Source organism: Symphalangus syndactylus, chromosome 6, assembly GCF_028878055.3.
Source record: "Symphalangus syndactylus isolate Jambi chromosome 6, NHGRI_mSymSyn1-v2.1_pri, whole genome shotgun sequence".
NCBI classification, from domain to species: Eukaryota; Metazoa; Chordata; class Mammalia; order Primates; family Hylobatidae; genus Symphalangus; species Symphalangus syndactylus.
The window spans coordinates 13,825,927-13,841,398 of NC_072428.2; the positions used below are offsets into that span (position 1 = coordinate 13,825,927).

The following is a 15,472-nucleotide window of genomic DNA, read 5'->3' on the forward strand; positions in this document are numbered from 1 at the left end:
CATAAATGACTGAATAAAAGGTACTTCCAGAAATGGCTTAGATGAGACGTACTGGGAAAATAGGAAGATCAGAACAAGATTAAGGAAATATAGGATAGAATTCCAAAGGATGGAATATAGAATGGGAACCAGAGAAACTACAGCAGTTACAGTAACAGGCAATCTCCATTGCTTTTGGATGCCAACAGGCATCCATCATAATAAGATGTTATCAACTCTGACCAAGGTTTTTAAGTAGAGGGGAAAAATTGAGGTGGGCCCTTTATCTTCAATTTCAGCTGTAAGTATTTTGTGGTTTGGAAGGAAGTGATGTGGAGACTTTTTTCCCCACCTAGATGTGTCGTAAAATTCTAGGCATCAACTTGAGTTGAGGAGATCTGGCCTCAAGCTTTTTAAATTCAGCATAGAGTCCAACTCAGTTTAGCTACTGTGTATTTGTGCTATCATGTGCCAGGCTTGTGTTGTCTTTCTTGTACCTTATCTCAATCCTCAAAATAATCCTATAATTATAGGTATAATTTTTATTTCTCTTTTAGAGATGTGGAAACTGAGACACAGAGAAGCTTTTTGACTTGCCCACAGTCACAGAGCTAATGAATGGTGATGCTATGGTTTGAGTCTATGACTACCAGATTCCAAAGCTCAGCACACTTCTAACCTTTATGAAAAGCTTCATCTCTACACAGACCAGACTAGGTGATTGATAAGTCAGTGTTTAATTAGCTCAAAGAAGGACTTTGGGAATATGGGCAGAACTGCTCACTAGATGAACCAGATGGCTCTCACAATCCTGGAAATAAGGCAGCTGGGAAGGGTGGTCCCCTTCCCTCAGAGGGAGGGGCTGTTGCTTGATTTCACACAAGCTGTCCAGGTGCTATCAGCTGATGTTTCCAACACTGTCGGTTGTGCAACTCCCCTGAGCAGCCGGTGCCTAAGCTCTTGCCGTTTTTCCAGACTTGGAAGTCTGCCTACATGAAAACCCTACAAAAAGGTAAGTCAGCAGGGAATGGGGGTCTTCCTGGAGCAGAGCTGATGATGTGTCCAACTGTGCCTGATCCTAGCACATCTGTGGACTGCTGAGAGGATGGGACCAGGCACAGCATCCTGCTGCTGACTGTTCTTCTTGAGAGTTTCAGCTTGCACTGTGGGAGAGTTATGTGGTCTTTGTTCATCCTCCCTGCTTGCCAAGACCAGGTGAAAGGGGAAAGCATCCTTCAGACTTGGGGGAACAAACTAAAAGAAATAAAACAGATACCTGAATGCTGCTGGCCGTTCTTGCCTTTTTGGGAATTTCTATGCATGATGGCCTTCAGTGTTTGCTCCTGACAGCCACTTCCATTATTCTATCCATGCAATCATCATTATCTTATTATTTATTTAATATTTACTAAGTACTTTTAACATGTGCCATGCTATGAGCTGATTGTCTTGTTACAGTGTCATTTTTACTTCACTGCTTTGATTTAGGAAATATATTCTCTATTCACAGATGAAAAAGTCCCATAGTATAGAGAGGCTTAGGAGCTTGCCTAAGATCACATACTAGTAATTGTAGAACTGGATGACCATCTAGGTCCATCAGACTCCAGAGTCCAGCTCTAAAATTAGTCACTCTATACAATGCTGAAGGACTGGCTGGACCACATTAATAAGCATTGTCTTTGAAATCATCTCTCTGGTTCAACTTTGAGATCCACAACGGCCGTGATATGCATTGATGCAGGCAGTTGGGCAGCCAGTTTTGCTGCCAGGACTGCTCTGTGTCTGTGACTACCTATTCATCAACAAAGTCTATGCACAGCTGAAGGACCCCAGAGGCAAATCTACTTAGGAGCCAGTATTTCTCCAAGGAATATAAAAGCAGCACCAGCTCAATCTAGTCTTCTCTGTAGAGCTAGCTGGATCCTGAGCTTCACCAATGATTTCATAGCCTAGGCTATAAGCCTGATACCTTACAAAGCCTCTCTGGCAAAACATCTCCAGGAGGCACCTGCTATTTTTGAATACTGTCTTCCTTTGCTGGCATGGTTCCGGAATGTAATTATGGGGCCTGGATTAGTGTAAGGCCATGTTCCATCTGCTACTGTACTTAGTTCCTTTTCCCTTCAAGAGAAGATGCTGTTTCCACCTCCCTCTTCCAGTTTCTATTTGGAATTGGGCTTGTCAAAGGGCTTAACTGCTGTCTGGTAGGTGGCTTTGGGCTGGTGTATCGCTTCTGATATCTGCTCAGACTGGCTGCCACTAGCCTTGGGATTTGCTTTCTGCATTTTGTCAGAGCCTGACCTTGTACATATTCTTTTTATAATGTCCACAGCAGACTAGATTATAAAAAAAGGTCAGGGTAGACTGGCTTTGGAACACTGACAAAATGCTGCCATTTCTCCTGATCAAAGGCAACCAGAGATCAGCAGCACATTTGAGAAGCTGCAAATTGGTATCATGCTTGGTCCCCTTAAGCATCCTTGGAAGTCTGCTTACATAGAGGAAGCTTGTGCCTCAAAGTCTCAGCCTTTTGGAAGGATGGTCTGCCTAAAGTCGATACCCTCGGCTTATCCCAGCAGAGGAGTGGACTGTTCGTGGCGAGTGTGCAAGCCATGTAACAGGGCACCTTTTTCATAGATTTGGCAAATTTCTGAAAAAGTGTGAAATATGAGATTTGGAAAGTTGAACCATCCCAGTGGCAGCAAAGAGATTTTTTTTTTCTTTCATGGGATCCTGGCACTGAATGCTTTCATCTGGCAAACATCTTTTTGTATATGTTCGAAATTTGGGGCTTTATAAAGTAGGGGGCACCTGCAACAGGGAGTCATTACTGCCTATGGTAGGCCACAAAATGCTCCCTGCCAAAGATGTGCATGTCAAATACCTGGAACCTGTGAATGTTATTTGTTATTTTGTTTGAAAAAAGGGATTTTGGGGGCATGAGATCATCCTGGATTATCTAGGTGAACCCTAAATGCCATTACAAGGATTCTTATAAGGGAGAAGAGAAGAGACAGAAGAGGAGGAGGAAATGTGACCACCGAGGGAGAGAGTGAAGTGATATAGCCTCAAGTTGAGGAATACCGATAAGTACCAGTTGCAGGAGGAGAGAAAGAACAGATTCTGCTCTAGAATTCCTAGAGGGAAAATGGCCCTGCAGATGCCTTGATTTGGGGCTCCTGAGACAACACATATCTGTTGTTTTAAGCCATCCAGTTTGTGGTCTTTTGTTACAGCAGCTACAAGAAACTAATCAAACGTTATCAATGTCAAACAAATTCTTTCTCACATTTCTCATCTCCCTTTCAAGAGGCCTATGTCCTGCTTACCTGTGTTACAAATTCTTTGCTGGGTGCATGTGTATTAATAACTGCTGACTGTAAGATACTCTATAGATTTAAAAGTTCTTTGAACAAATCTATGAAAGTGAACAAGGTTTATTTACTCAGCGCATTCTTGGGGTTAAATGCTTGGGCTCTGAAGTCCTCCTGCCCCTGGTGTAATAATCTAGCATAGAAGTTAGGAAGTGGTGTTCTTCCCTTTCCTCTTTGAACATGCTGACTGGACTTAGTCCTTCTTAAAATGCACTGAAGGCAGTGAAACACCAGGAAGTAGTTAAGAAGGTTCTTAAATAAGAATAGTTGAGTGTAAATCCTGACTTCCTTTATTATTAGCTGTGTGATTTTGAGCAAATTACTTAAACTCTCTGTGCCTCAGTTTCCTTACCTTAATTCCTGAGACACACTTGTTCACAGAATAGGAGGAGACCCTAAACAATGTGAAGTTACTTTTATTACTATGGTGCCCAGCATCAGTGGGGACAAATAGATGGTAGGTGTTGCTGTGTTATAGATGAGGAAACCCAAGGTTAGAAAGGTGAAATAATATGCTCGGTGTTCGCACAGCCCAGTAAAGCACTCGGATCACAAACAAGAATGTGTAAATTCCCAGGGGAGAATATCTTTCTAGAAAAAAATGTTGAATTGGGAGTGATTTTGGAGAAATATATTTTCTGGGTCCCCAGGGTCTCCTGGTGTAGTTGGTATTCCAAGTCTGCCTTTAGATTTCTTATTTCAGCTCCTTCTCACCTACCCATGAAAGTTAACCTGCTCACATCCCTTCTTTTTTTTAATTGCCATATGAAAAGTATTTATTTATTTATTATTAACTTTTATTTTAGGGTCAGGGGTACATGTGCAGGTTTCTTATATAGGTAAATTGTATGTCTTGGGGGTTTGGTGTACAGATTATTTTGTCACCCAGGTAATCAGCATGGTACTTAATAGTTTTTCGATCTTCACCCTCCTCCCTTCCTCCACTTTCAGGTAGGCCCTGTCTGTTACTCCCTTCTTTGTGTCCATGTGTACTTAATATTTAGTGCCCACTTACAAAGAGAACATGCAGTATTTGGTTTTCTGTTCCTGTGTTAGTTTTCTAAGGATAATGGCTTCCAGCTCCATCCATGTTGCTGCAAAGGACATGACCTCATTCTTTTATGGCTGCATAGTATTGCATGGTGTATATGTACCACATTTTTGAAATCCAGTCTACTGTTGATGGGCATTTAGGTTGATTCCATGTCTTTGCTATTGTGAATACTGCTGTGATGAACATATGTGTGCATGTGTCTTTATGACAGAACAATTTATATTCCTTTGGGCATATACACAATAATGGGATTGCTGGGTCAAATAGTAATTCTAAATTTTTTTGAGAAATTGCAAAAGTGCTTTCCACAATGATTGAACGAATTTACATTCCTACCAGCTGTGTATGAAGATTCTTTTTTCTCTACAGCCTTGCCAGCATCTGTTATATTTTGACCTTTTACTAGTAGCCATTCTGACTGCTGTGAGATGGTATCTCATTTTGGTTTTGATTTGAATTTCTCTAATGATTAGTGATGTTGAACATTTTTTCATATGCTTGTTGACTGCATGTATGCCTTCTTTTGAAAAGTGTCTGTTCATGTTCCTTGCCTACTTTTTAGTGGGATTGTTTGTATTTTGCTTGTAATTTGTTTAAGTTCCTTATAGGTTCTGGATATTAGACCTTTGCTGAATGCAAATATTTTGCAAATATTTTCTCCAGTTCCAGTAGGTTGTCTGTTTACTCTGTTGATAGTTTTTTTTCTGTGCAGAAGATCTTTAGTTTAATCAGATCCCACTTGCCAATTTTTGTTTTTGTTGCAATTCCTTTTGTTGTCTTCATTATGAAACCTTTGCCAGGTCCTATGTCCAGAATGGTATTTCCTAGGTCATTGTCCAGGATTTTTATACTTTTCAGTTTTACATTTAATTCTTTAATCCATTTTGAGTTGATGCTTGTATGTGGTTTAAGGATGGCCTCTAGTTTCAATCTTCTGCATATGGCTAGCCAGTTATTCTATCAACATTTATTGAATAGGGAGTCCGTTCCCCATTGCTCATTTTTGTCAGTTTTGTTGAAGATCAGATGGTTGTAGATGTGTGGCACTATTTCTGGGTTCTCTGTTCTGTTCTGTTGGTCTATTTGTCTGTTTTTTTTACCAGTACCATGGTGAAGTATAAATAGCTTGAAGTCAGGTTATGTCTCTAGCTTTATTCTTTTTTCTTAGGATAGCCTTGGCTATTTGAGCTCTTTCTTGGTTCCGTATACATTTTGAAATGGTTTTTTCTAATTCTGTGAAGAATTTCATCAATAGTTTGATGAAATTGAATCTGTAATTTGCTTTGGGCAATATGGGCATTTTAACAATATAAATTCTTCCTATCCATGAGCATGGAATATTTTTCCTATTTGTTTGTGTCATCTCTGATTTCTTTAGGCAGTCTTTTGTAATTCTCATTGTAGAGATCCTTCATCTCTCTGGTTATCTGTATTTCTATGTATTTTTTTTCTTTTTGTGGCTATTGTGAATGGGGTTGTGTTCTTGATTTTGCTTTCAGCATGGATGTTATGAGTGTATATTTTCCTTCAGGAGACAGATACCTACCCTGAGATTCTTCAGAGCTAATGATTATGTGGATATTAATGTGTTAATGTCAGTTCTTCAGGATAAATGCTTGCATTTTGACAAGTATGTTTATTTTATCATGCCTGAACATTATTGGTGTTTGGGAAAGAAGTGAATAAATGTGAATAAATATCACCACTTTCTTTTTTTCTCCAAAAGTAGAAAAAACTATCCCTTTTTCCAGACATGCCATGTTATCACATACAATTTCAGATGTGCAGGCACCTGATCTTGCTAACACCTTATTTCAAAATACAACAGAATTATTCGCCCAGTCACCAGCATTGCAGGGCACTTAGGCAGGCGTGAGTTTTTCTTTTCTTTTTTTTTTCCTCATGGCAGAAAATGTACCAGATGTGTGTTCTTAGCAAGAGGCTGATTCCTTGAAGAGAATTCTATGGTTTGAATGTGTTCTTCAAAGTTCATGTATTGGAAACTTAAAGCCCAGTGCAAATGGTGTGGAGAGGTGGGGCATTTAAGAGGTGATTATGTCATTAGGACTCTGCACACATAAATAGATTAATGCTGTTATTGTAAAAGTGGGCTCCCAATAAAAAGATAACTTTGCCCCCCATTTTCTCTCTGTCTTGTAAGCTGGCTACTCTTCTAGCATTGAGGACCCTCACCAGATACCAGAGATGATCTTTATCAGATGACAGTGCCATGCTCGTGGACTTCCCAGCTCCCAAAGCTGTGAGCCAAATAAACTTCTGTTCTTTATAAATTACCCAGTCTGGGTATTTTTTGATAGCAGCAGAAGACAAAGGCAGAAAATCGGTCCCAAGAAGTGGGGTTGTTACTATCACAAATACCTGAAAATGTGGAAACGGCTTTGGAATTGTGTAATGGGTAGAGGCTTGAACAATTTGGAGAACCAGGCTAGAAAAAGCCTGTATTACCATGAATGGAGCATTAGGGTGATTCTGATGAGGGCTAAGGAGAAAAGAATAACTGTTAGGGAAAGTCTAAATCTTCTTAGAGATTATTTAAGTAGTCATGACCAGAGTGTTGGTAAAAACACAGATAGTAAAGACCCTCTGATGAGGTCTGAGATAGAAATGATGAAGTTATCCTAAGTTATTGGAAGCTGGAGTAAAAGCCATCCTTGCTATAAAGTAGCAAGACCTCAGCAGAATTGTGTCCTTCTTCTGGAACCTTATAGAATGCCAAAACTTAGAGCAAGAAACTAGAATATCTGGCAGAAGAAATAGCTAATCAACAAAGTGTTCAGGCTGCTGTGTGGCTGCTTTTAATGCATGCAGTGAGATATGAGAAGAGAGAGATGACTTGAAGACAGAACTTATAATTGAAAGGGAAGCAGAATGGAATTATTTGAAAAATTTGAAGCCTAGTGATATAAAGTGGAGAAAAGCATGTTTGAGAGAGAATAATAAGAGTGTGGCCAAGTGACCATTTGATAAAAAGACTACGATGAAGAGGAGGGAGCCAGGTGTTATTCATCAAGACAATGTGAGAAAGACCCCTAAAGGCATTTCAAAGGTCTTCCACGCTGTCCCTTCTATCACAGGCCCTGAGCCCCAGGAGGGCAGCATGGTTTCAGGAAATAGGCCCAGGGCATCCTCTATGAGTTTGCTACCCAGAGCTGCCTCAGTTCTCTGTTCCTTGCTTTCCAGAACGGCACTCCTCAGCTACCCTAGCCACAGCTTAAGTTGTCCCAAGGTGTGGCTTGGACCACCACTCCGAAAGGTATAACCTGTCAGCCTTGGTAGTGTCCAGGCAGTGCTCATTCTGCAAGTGCAGAGAATGCAAGAACTGCGGAAGCATGATTTCTTTCACTTAGTTTTCAAAAGATGCTGTGAACTGCCTGAAAGCTCAGGAAGAAACCTGCCATGGTGGAGTCACTGCAGAAAGCTCCCACTATAGGGTAGTGCCTAGTAAAGCTGTGGGAGCAAGACCACCTCAGAGACCCCAGCCCTATAGAGCTACTGATGTGCAATGCCAGCCTGGGAATGCTGTGTGCATTGAGCTCAGTAAGGCCATAGGGGTAGGGCTGCCTATGAACTCAGAGACCCCACCCCCTCCCCATTGTATCCAGGAAGCAAGACATGGAGTAAATAAGATTATTCTCCAGGTTTAATACTTAATGTTGTTTTCTCTGTTGGAATTTGGACTTACTTGGGACTAGTTACCCATTTTTTCTTGCCTATTTCTCTTTTTTGGCCTGGGAATGTCTATCTTACACCTGTCTTACCATTGTATTTTGGGCATAGATAACTTGTTAGGGTTTCACAAGCTCACAGCTGAAGGCAACTTGCCTCAGAGTGAATTTTGCCTTGAGTCCAACTCATATTTGATTCAGATGAGAATCTGGACTTTGGACTTTTGAGTTGATGCTGAAATGTGTTAAGACTTTTGGGGCTATTGGTATGGAATAAATGTATTTTGCATGTAAGAAGGGCATGAATTTTGGAGACCAGAAGCAGAATGCTATGGTTTGAATATGTCCCTCAAAAGCTCGTGTGTTGGAAATTTAATTCCCAACGGAACAGTGTTTTGGGGTCCTTAAAAGATTATCAAGTTATGAGGGTTTTACCCTCATGAATGAATTATGCCAGTATCTCAGGAGTGGGTTACTTATTGTGGGAGTAGGCTCCTGATAAGAAAATAAGTTCAGCCCCCATTTTCTCTCTGTCTTGTGAGATCACTTGCCCTTCTGCCCTTCCAACATGGGATGACTCTCACCAGATTCCACTGTTACACTCTTGGACTTCTCAGTCTCCAGAACTGTGAACCAATTAAACTTCTGTTTTTTTTTTTTTTTTAAATAAATTGCCCAGTCTATGCTATTCTGTTATAGCAGCAGAAAATGAACTAAGACATCGAGAGAGTGGAACTAGCTATCTTATAAATGTTTCTTCTTTCTCTCTTCTTATTCAGTACAATTCAATTATGAAGATGTTTTATCTAACTTGCCCACGTCCGTGCTGGGTCATGGCAGAGTTAAGATTAGAATCCAGGATTCTTGATTTTCCCAGTGCAGTTTCTTTTTTACCGCACACTTTCCTGACCTCCTTGTTGCTCTCGTTTGGATGGTAGTGGCATTACCCAGAAATGATACATTCAAAGATGCCGTATAATATTTATAATGCTTATTGAAAATATGCAATGTTTTCCTAGAGATAGACTTGATCATTAGAGTGATGTAAACAACTGTCCACTTGGGAGAGGTTTAATTACCAACTCCAGATGTCAGGAGAATCTGGTTCTATGACTTCAGCAGCCTGGCTCTGTCTCTCTGCCAGCAGGTCTCTTCCACCCCCAGTCAGACTTGCACTCTGGCCACCTCCTATCTCAGCAGTAAAAACAGATGCTCCAGACACTTATACATAAGGAGAATATAGCTGACAGTCAAATATGTAGGGGTTCCTGAGCCACGTGCTGCTTCACAGATTTTCTTTCCCATTTCTCTCATTTCCAGAAAGGGTCTAATTAACCCTTCATTGTGAAGTATTCCTGGAAGAAATTATAATGTTATAATGTTTTGGCACATTACTCTATATGGCACCATCTCTTGCTAGCATACCTGTCTTTCTTATTTTTTTTTTTCAAAAGAAGTAATTGCGATAACACCCAGTGAATCTTTCATTTAGCTTTTAGATATGTTATATGACTGCAGCACGACAGAGGTGTTCATTGCTCTATAAGGTGCAGGTGGTAGTATAAAAATCTGTGATTTAGATTATAGATGTAGTGCAGGTGTCACTCACCATAGAAAATATTTTTATATGCATAGCAATAGCTACTATAGAATTATATAGCATATACCTCTATCCTTTGAACAAATTGTAGCTCCATCACTTTAAACACCATCTATATGTTGACAGTGTTTGATTTTTTATCTTTGGCTGTCACCTTTTTCTTGAATTTCAGACTTAATACCCAATTGCTAACAATGTTGTACATGATCCATAACCTATTCTTTCCAGTAAGGACCCTGCTGCAGCCCCATATACCTCCTAACAGAACACAAATACTCCTTTTTACATAGCTGTATGCTTTATTCACTCAATTTCTTCGTGTTTCTGCTAAAATATCAGTTTTGAAAAGTATTTGCAACTTTTATAATAAGGATTAATATCTCTAATATAAAAAGATCTTCTAAAAATAGAGAAGTCATGACTTTCCAAGGGTAAAACAAACAAACAAAAAAATAAAAATAGAGAATGAAAACACCAACACCGCTATTGAAAAGTGGAATAAGGATATGAAGAGAAAGATCTTAGGGAAATTGCAAAAGAATCTTACCCATATAAAAGATGCTCAATCTCACCCATAATAAGATAAGCTTAGATCAAAACTTTACTAAGAGATACCATTATTGACAACAAACTCTTTCGGGAAAGTTATGGGGAAAGAGATTCTTTCATTCACTGCTGGGATTTTAGTATGTATAGTACTAAGGAGAGGAATTTGGCAATAGTTAGCGAAATTACACATTTATCTATTGACTCAGAAATTCCACTTTTAGGAAGTCATTAAGCCTTGCTGAGTTCATAACTGAGGATGAGGGGTATCTGACGGAGAATGGAGGAGGGAGAAGTTGACTATTAATTTTAACCCAAAGATCAACTACAGCGGTGGGGTTATAGTTTGTTCTACTAACCTCCTTTTATGTTTCCCCATAGAAAGGGCAGCTGTCCCCAAAACCTGCATAGAAAGATAGGTCTGTTTGGCATAAGGGATGGACAATTGGATTTCCCTATCTTTATTTTTCTTCTTATTTATCACCAACTATCACATTATGTAATTATTTGCTTTTTATCTTCTCCTATATTAGAATGCAAGATGTAATACTTTTAGTAAAAAAAAGATTGAATGAATGAACAAAACTGAAACAGTGACTTTTTCACCTGTGTGTCTATATATTATATAATACTTAAGAGACTCAACAAATATTTGCAGAATTAAATACTGTGTGTATGATTTTTAACCATCTAGAAAATTTTAAATATGTATTCTAATTTTCTAAATAAAACATTGATAAAATATCTTTAGAAAAATGAATACCTTAATAGATATGGCAAAAATTGACTTTGTCCACTGTCCCTAATTCCTTCCCATATACCCTTCTGGTTTGACATGTATTATTCTAGACCCACCTTGCTGCATTTACACTCAAACAACATCTCTATCTATAACTGTATCATTGCAATCAATAATAATATGTGCATTCTTACTAAGTAGGTAACACCATTGCGAGTGTTCATGTGTGCATTCAATGAATGGTATTGGAGAGTACATATTATGCAACTTACATTTTTTATTCAAAATGTGTCTTGGTGCTGGTTCTATGTCACTCCTTATGGCTATTCTTTATTGTTAAAAACTACTGCATATGATTCCAAAATTTAGACATGGCATAGTTTAACCATTTTCCTACCAGTGGATAATAGACTGTCTCTAATATTTTGAATTACTGACAATGCTATAATAAATATTTTTATACACCTTTTTTTGGATGTAGATATGAGCATTTTAAATTCTAATTGGTACTGCTAAATTGCTGCCCGATGTGACTGTAAAAATTTATGTTCCCACCTGCAATGTGTGACAGTAGCCATGTCCCCATATCCTCACTAATACTTGATTTTATCACACTTTAATGCTTTTGGCCAATCTAATAAATAAGAACTGTGTTTTGTCATTGTTTCAATTTGCATTTCCGTGGTTACAGTAAAACTGTGTTTTTATATTTTTATTAATAATTCATAGTTCCTATTTCATGAATTTTCTGTTTGCATTTTTGCCCATCTTTCTATCATTTGCTTGTATGATTAATCTATAAGAGTTCTGTGTATACTGTATACTGTAGACATTTACCTCCTGTTATGTATATGTTTATGTTATGTACATTTTTTTAGTTTATATATACCTTTAAACTTTGTTTATTTTGTGTTTCGTCAGAAGACATTTTTAATTTTGATCTAGTCAGATAATCTTTTTAAAAAGTCTTTAAAAAAAGACTTGCTTTTTTAAATCTTAATTAAGAAAGTTTTCCAACTTAATATATTCACCAATCATTTCTTTTATTGTTATTTTGGAGTTTTTCTACATTTAGGTCTCTAGTTCACTTGAAGACATTCTACCAAATTTCTATGTCTAATTCAACAAGTGAATTCATGTAGTTATCCCTTCACCATTGCATATGTGTGTATCTCCCTTTTAAACAAGTCAGACCTCTGAGCAGATATGCTCAAATTACTTCTTGTCAGTCAAGTAACTTTTAAAATGATGCACAAGAATAAAGGAGGTTCATTTTCTGTCATGTGTAGGTAATTTATAAACCAAGTGCCCCAATATCTTTTGCATAAATCTCTGCCTGCCAATGCTGTGTTTGGTTTCTTTTCAGTGAGGTCTGGCTACAGGCACCCGCCACCATGCCTGGCTAATTTTTTTTGTATTTTTAGTAGAGACGGGTTTTCACCGTGTTTGCCAGGATGGTCTTGATCTCATGACCTCGTGATCCGCCCGCCTCGGCCTCCCAAAGTGCTGGGATTACAGGCGTGAACCACCGTGCCCGGCCAGGTCCTGCCTTTTTAGGGAGGCAAAAATCTGCACTGTGGGATCTCAGGGACTGACTCCTCGCCATAGCCACTTTCCAAATTCTGGCCCTGCTGATGCTGAGAATTCCTTTATCAGAGGAAAACATGCTGCATTGCCCTGCTTGAGAGGCAGTTAAGGTGCACAGTGTCTTGAGAGAGCCGATTTATCAAACAGAGTTTTTACTGAGGTGTTACTGTTTCTTTGCTGAAATAGATATGATTTAGATGAGGAAGAGAGCAGTGACAGCCTGAAAGAAGGGGATACTTTGGGGGAAGGAATCAAGGTCTTTGCTCATCATTAAAATGGGGATAATTATAATATCTACTTTGCAGGATGAACATGAGGACTAAGTAAGGTAATGCTTTCCTGGTACTCGGCACAGCGTCTGGGACATAATTTAACTATTAAATAGAAGTTAACTACTATTATTTTAAAATTTTAATGGGTACAAAATAATTATATATATTTATGGGGTGCATGGTTGGCCACTATCATTTTAAAGAAATGTAGCAGATACCTTTTGGGGAGTATGTATGTGAATCCCTCTGTCTATGTAGTTCTGGGGAGGCTGACTCGAGTGAGGCACAAGTGACCTAGCCCTGGCCAGACAGAGTACTCCATTCATTCCCTTGTACGCAGTTGAGTCAGGAACAGATTGCAACTCAAGTTAGTCTAATGAGCCCCGGCCCTAGTTGTTGAGCTGGAACTATTGCAAGAAGGCGCTCTCTTGGCCTGGTGGTGCTGATCTGGTAGATTGAAAGCCTGGAGCTTCCGGCTTGCCTTTGCTTTATAATAAACCAACACAGGAGGAAGCAGAGCTGAGAGACAGATTCCCGCTGACACTGTGTGAGTCCTGGATCCAGACATGCCTAAAGCAAGAAATCTCTGGGCGTCTTTGTAACAGAATATCATGAATTTCCTCTTTTGCTTAAGGCAATCTGAGTTGAATTTTTGTCATAGTAAGTGTTAAATTTGCTTTCCTTTGTTCATATGAGAGCTCAGGTAAATTGATTTGACACAGGCATTTTTTTTTTAGACGGAGTCTTGCTTTGTTGCCCAGGCTGGAGTGCAGTGGCGTGATCTTGACTCACTGCAAGCTCTGCCTCCCAGGTTCACTCCATTCTCCTGCCTCAGCCTCCGGAGTAGCTGGGAATACAGGCGCCTGCCACCACGCCCAGCCAATTTTTTTGTATTTTTAGTAGAGACGTGGTTTCACCATGTTACCCAGGATGGTCTCAATCTCCTGACCTTGTGATCCACCCGCCTCAGCCTCCCAAAGTGCTGGGATTACAGGCGTGAGCCACCGTGCCTGGCCTGACACAGGCATTTTTCTTTTTTCTCTTGAGAGACAAGATCCTGCTATGTTGCCCAGGCTGAATATGAACCCCTGGGCTCAAGCAGTCCTCCTGCTTCAGCCTCTTGAGTAGCTAGGACTACAGGTGTACGCCCTGTGCCCAGCTAGGTATGAATCTCTCTAACCACATGTGCATGCAAACTATATCCTCCATTCCAGCCAGGGTGGCTGCTGTGCTTCTGGGGTGGAGTGTGAGGGGTTAATTAGAAGAGAGGTAGTTAATGAAACTGAATTCTTGTGACTCTGTAATATCAGCACTTTGCTTAAAACATAAAAATCCTGTTTGGCAAGGAAATCACAACAGTAGAAACAGCAGGGATTTTCTTAAAGCGTGGTTTTGTACAATTTGCAATTAATTTACTGCCTATCCAACCACTGTCGAATTGGAAATGCTTTTATTAACATATAGCAACCTAGGACTTCTTGAAAGTGTTAGGGCTTGAAAGTAAATCATGAGAATACGAAAAAATTGAAAAGGGATGGGGGAAAACCTTTCATGCCACACACACACACACGCACACACGCTTAATTTAAAGTACCTGCACAGTGGGTTAGCATGGGACCAGCCAGGTTGCATTAATACAATTCAGAAAGCAGGTGTTTTTAAACTGAAAGCTCAGAAGTTGACTCCCTCCCAGGCTCCTGTAGTATACTGTGATAACCTCAAAGTTTAAAAAAAATAAAATTGATGCTTATTGTTGCTCTCAATAATAAGCTTTGGATTTGGGGCAGCTAGTTCTAACAACAAGGGCTTTTATGGTAACAAACCCCAAACTCTCTGGAACTCCCTTTACTTCTCCCCTTCTGCATCCTTGTCCTCAGAGATACATGGTGGCTTCTGTATGTCAGATGAACAATGTTTTTCCAGGTGTGGGCTTGTGTGTGTGTGCTTGTAGTGTGTGTGTAAATGTGGCTGAAGCAGAAAATTTTCTGTTCTCCCTTGCTTATCCCATTAGATAGGTAAGAATTACTTCCTCTCTATTTCCTGAATGCTCTGTGAATATCACATTATATTATAATTATCCTTGATATTTACCAGGTTTCAATTGCTTTTGAGCAAAATTGCCCTAGGACTGTGTGTTCTATGAAGGTAGGGCCTGCACCTGGCTTGTTTAGCCCTGAGTCTCTAGGCTTTGATACAGAGCCCAAACTAGAGTGGGGTATTAATAAGTATGAGAGATATTATTTGTTGATGCTAGGTCTCATCCCAGCCCTTCTAAACTTTTCCCCGTATTAGAGGGTGTAAACCTGAAACCTGGACTCCCTAGTCTACAGAATCTAGTAGATATTATCAATGAGAGGTCCTTATGTAAAATATGGAAGGTTAAAAAAAAAACTAGAAGCCTCTGTTCCTCTGATGACATTTATTAGCCAATTTGTGAGCATGAGTGATGGCAGAGGTGATGTTTCACCCATGACTTCAGAGCACCCTCTTAGGAATCACCTACTCTGGTGGCTGTAGGTAGCCGAAACTTCTGATAGTGGCTTTCCTGTGATCTCTGCACTTCCAGATTTCTTAAAAAGAGTGTTTCTGCCCTTTGCTCCTGCAGCTGGAACTTCAATGGTCATGCAAATCT

The 15,472-nt window shown here is 39.6% G+C and overlaps 1 protein-coding gene across 1 annotated transcript in view; it reads left to right on the forward strand.

The window, feature by feature from the left end:
- LOC129484124 (uncharacterized) overlaps nt 1-15,472 on the forward strand; it is a 140,124-nt gene that overhangs the window by 58,389 nt on the left and 66,263 nt on the right. The window lies entirely within an intron of this gene.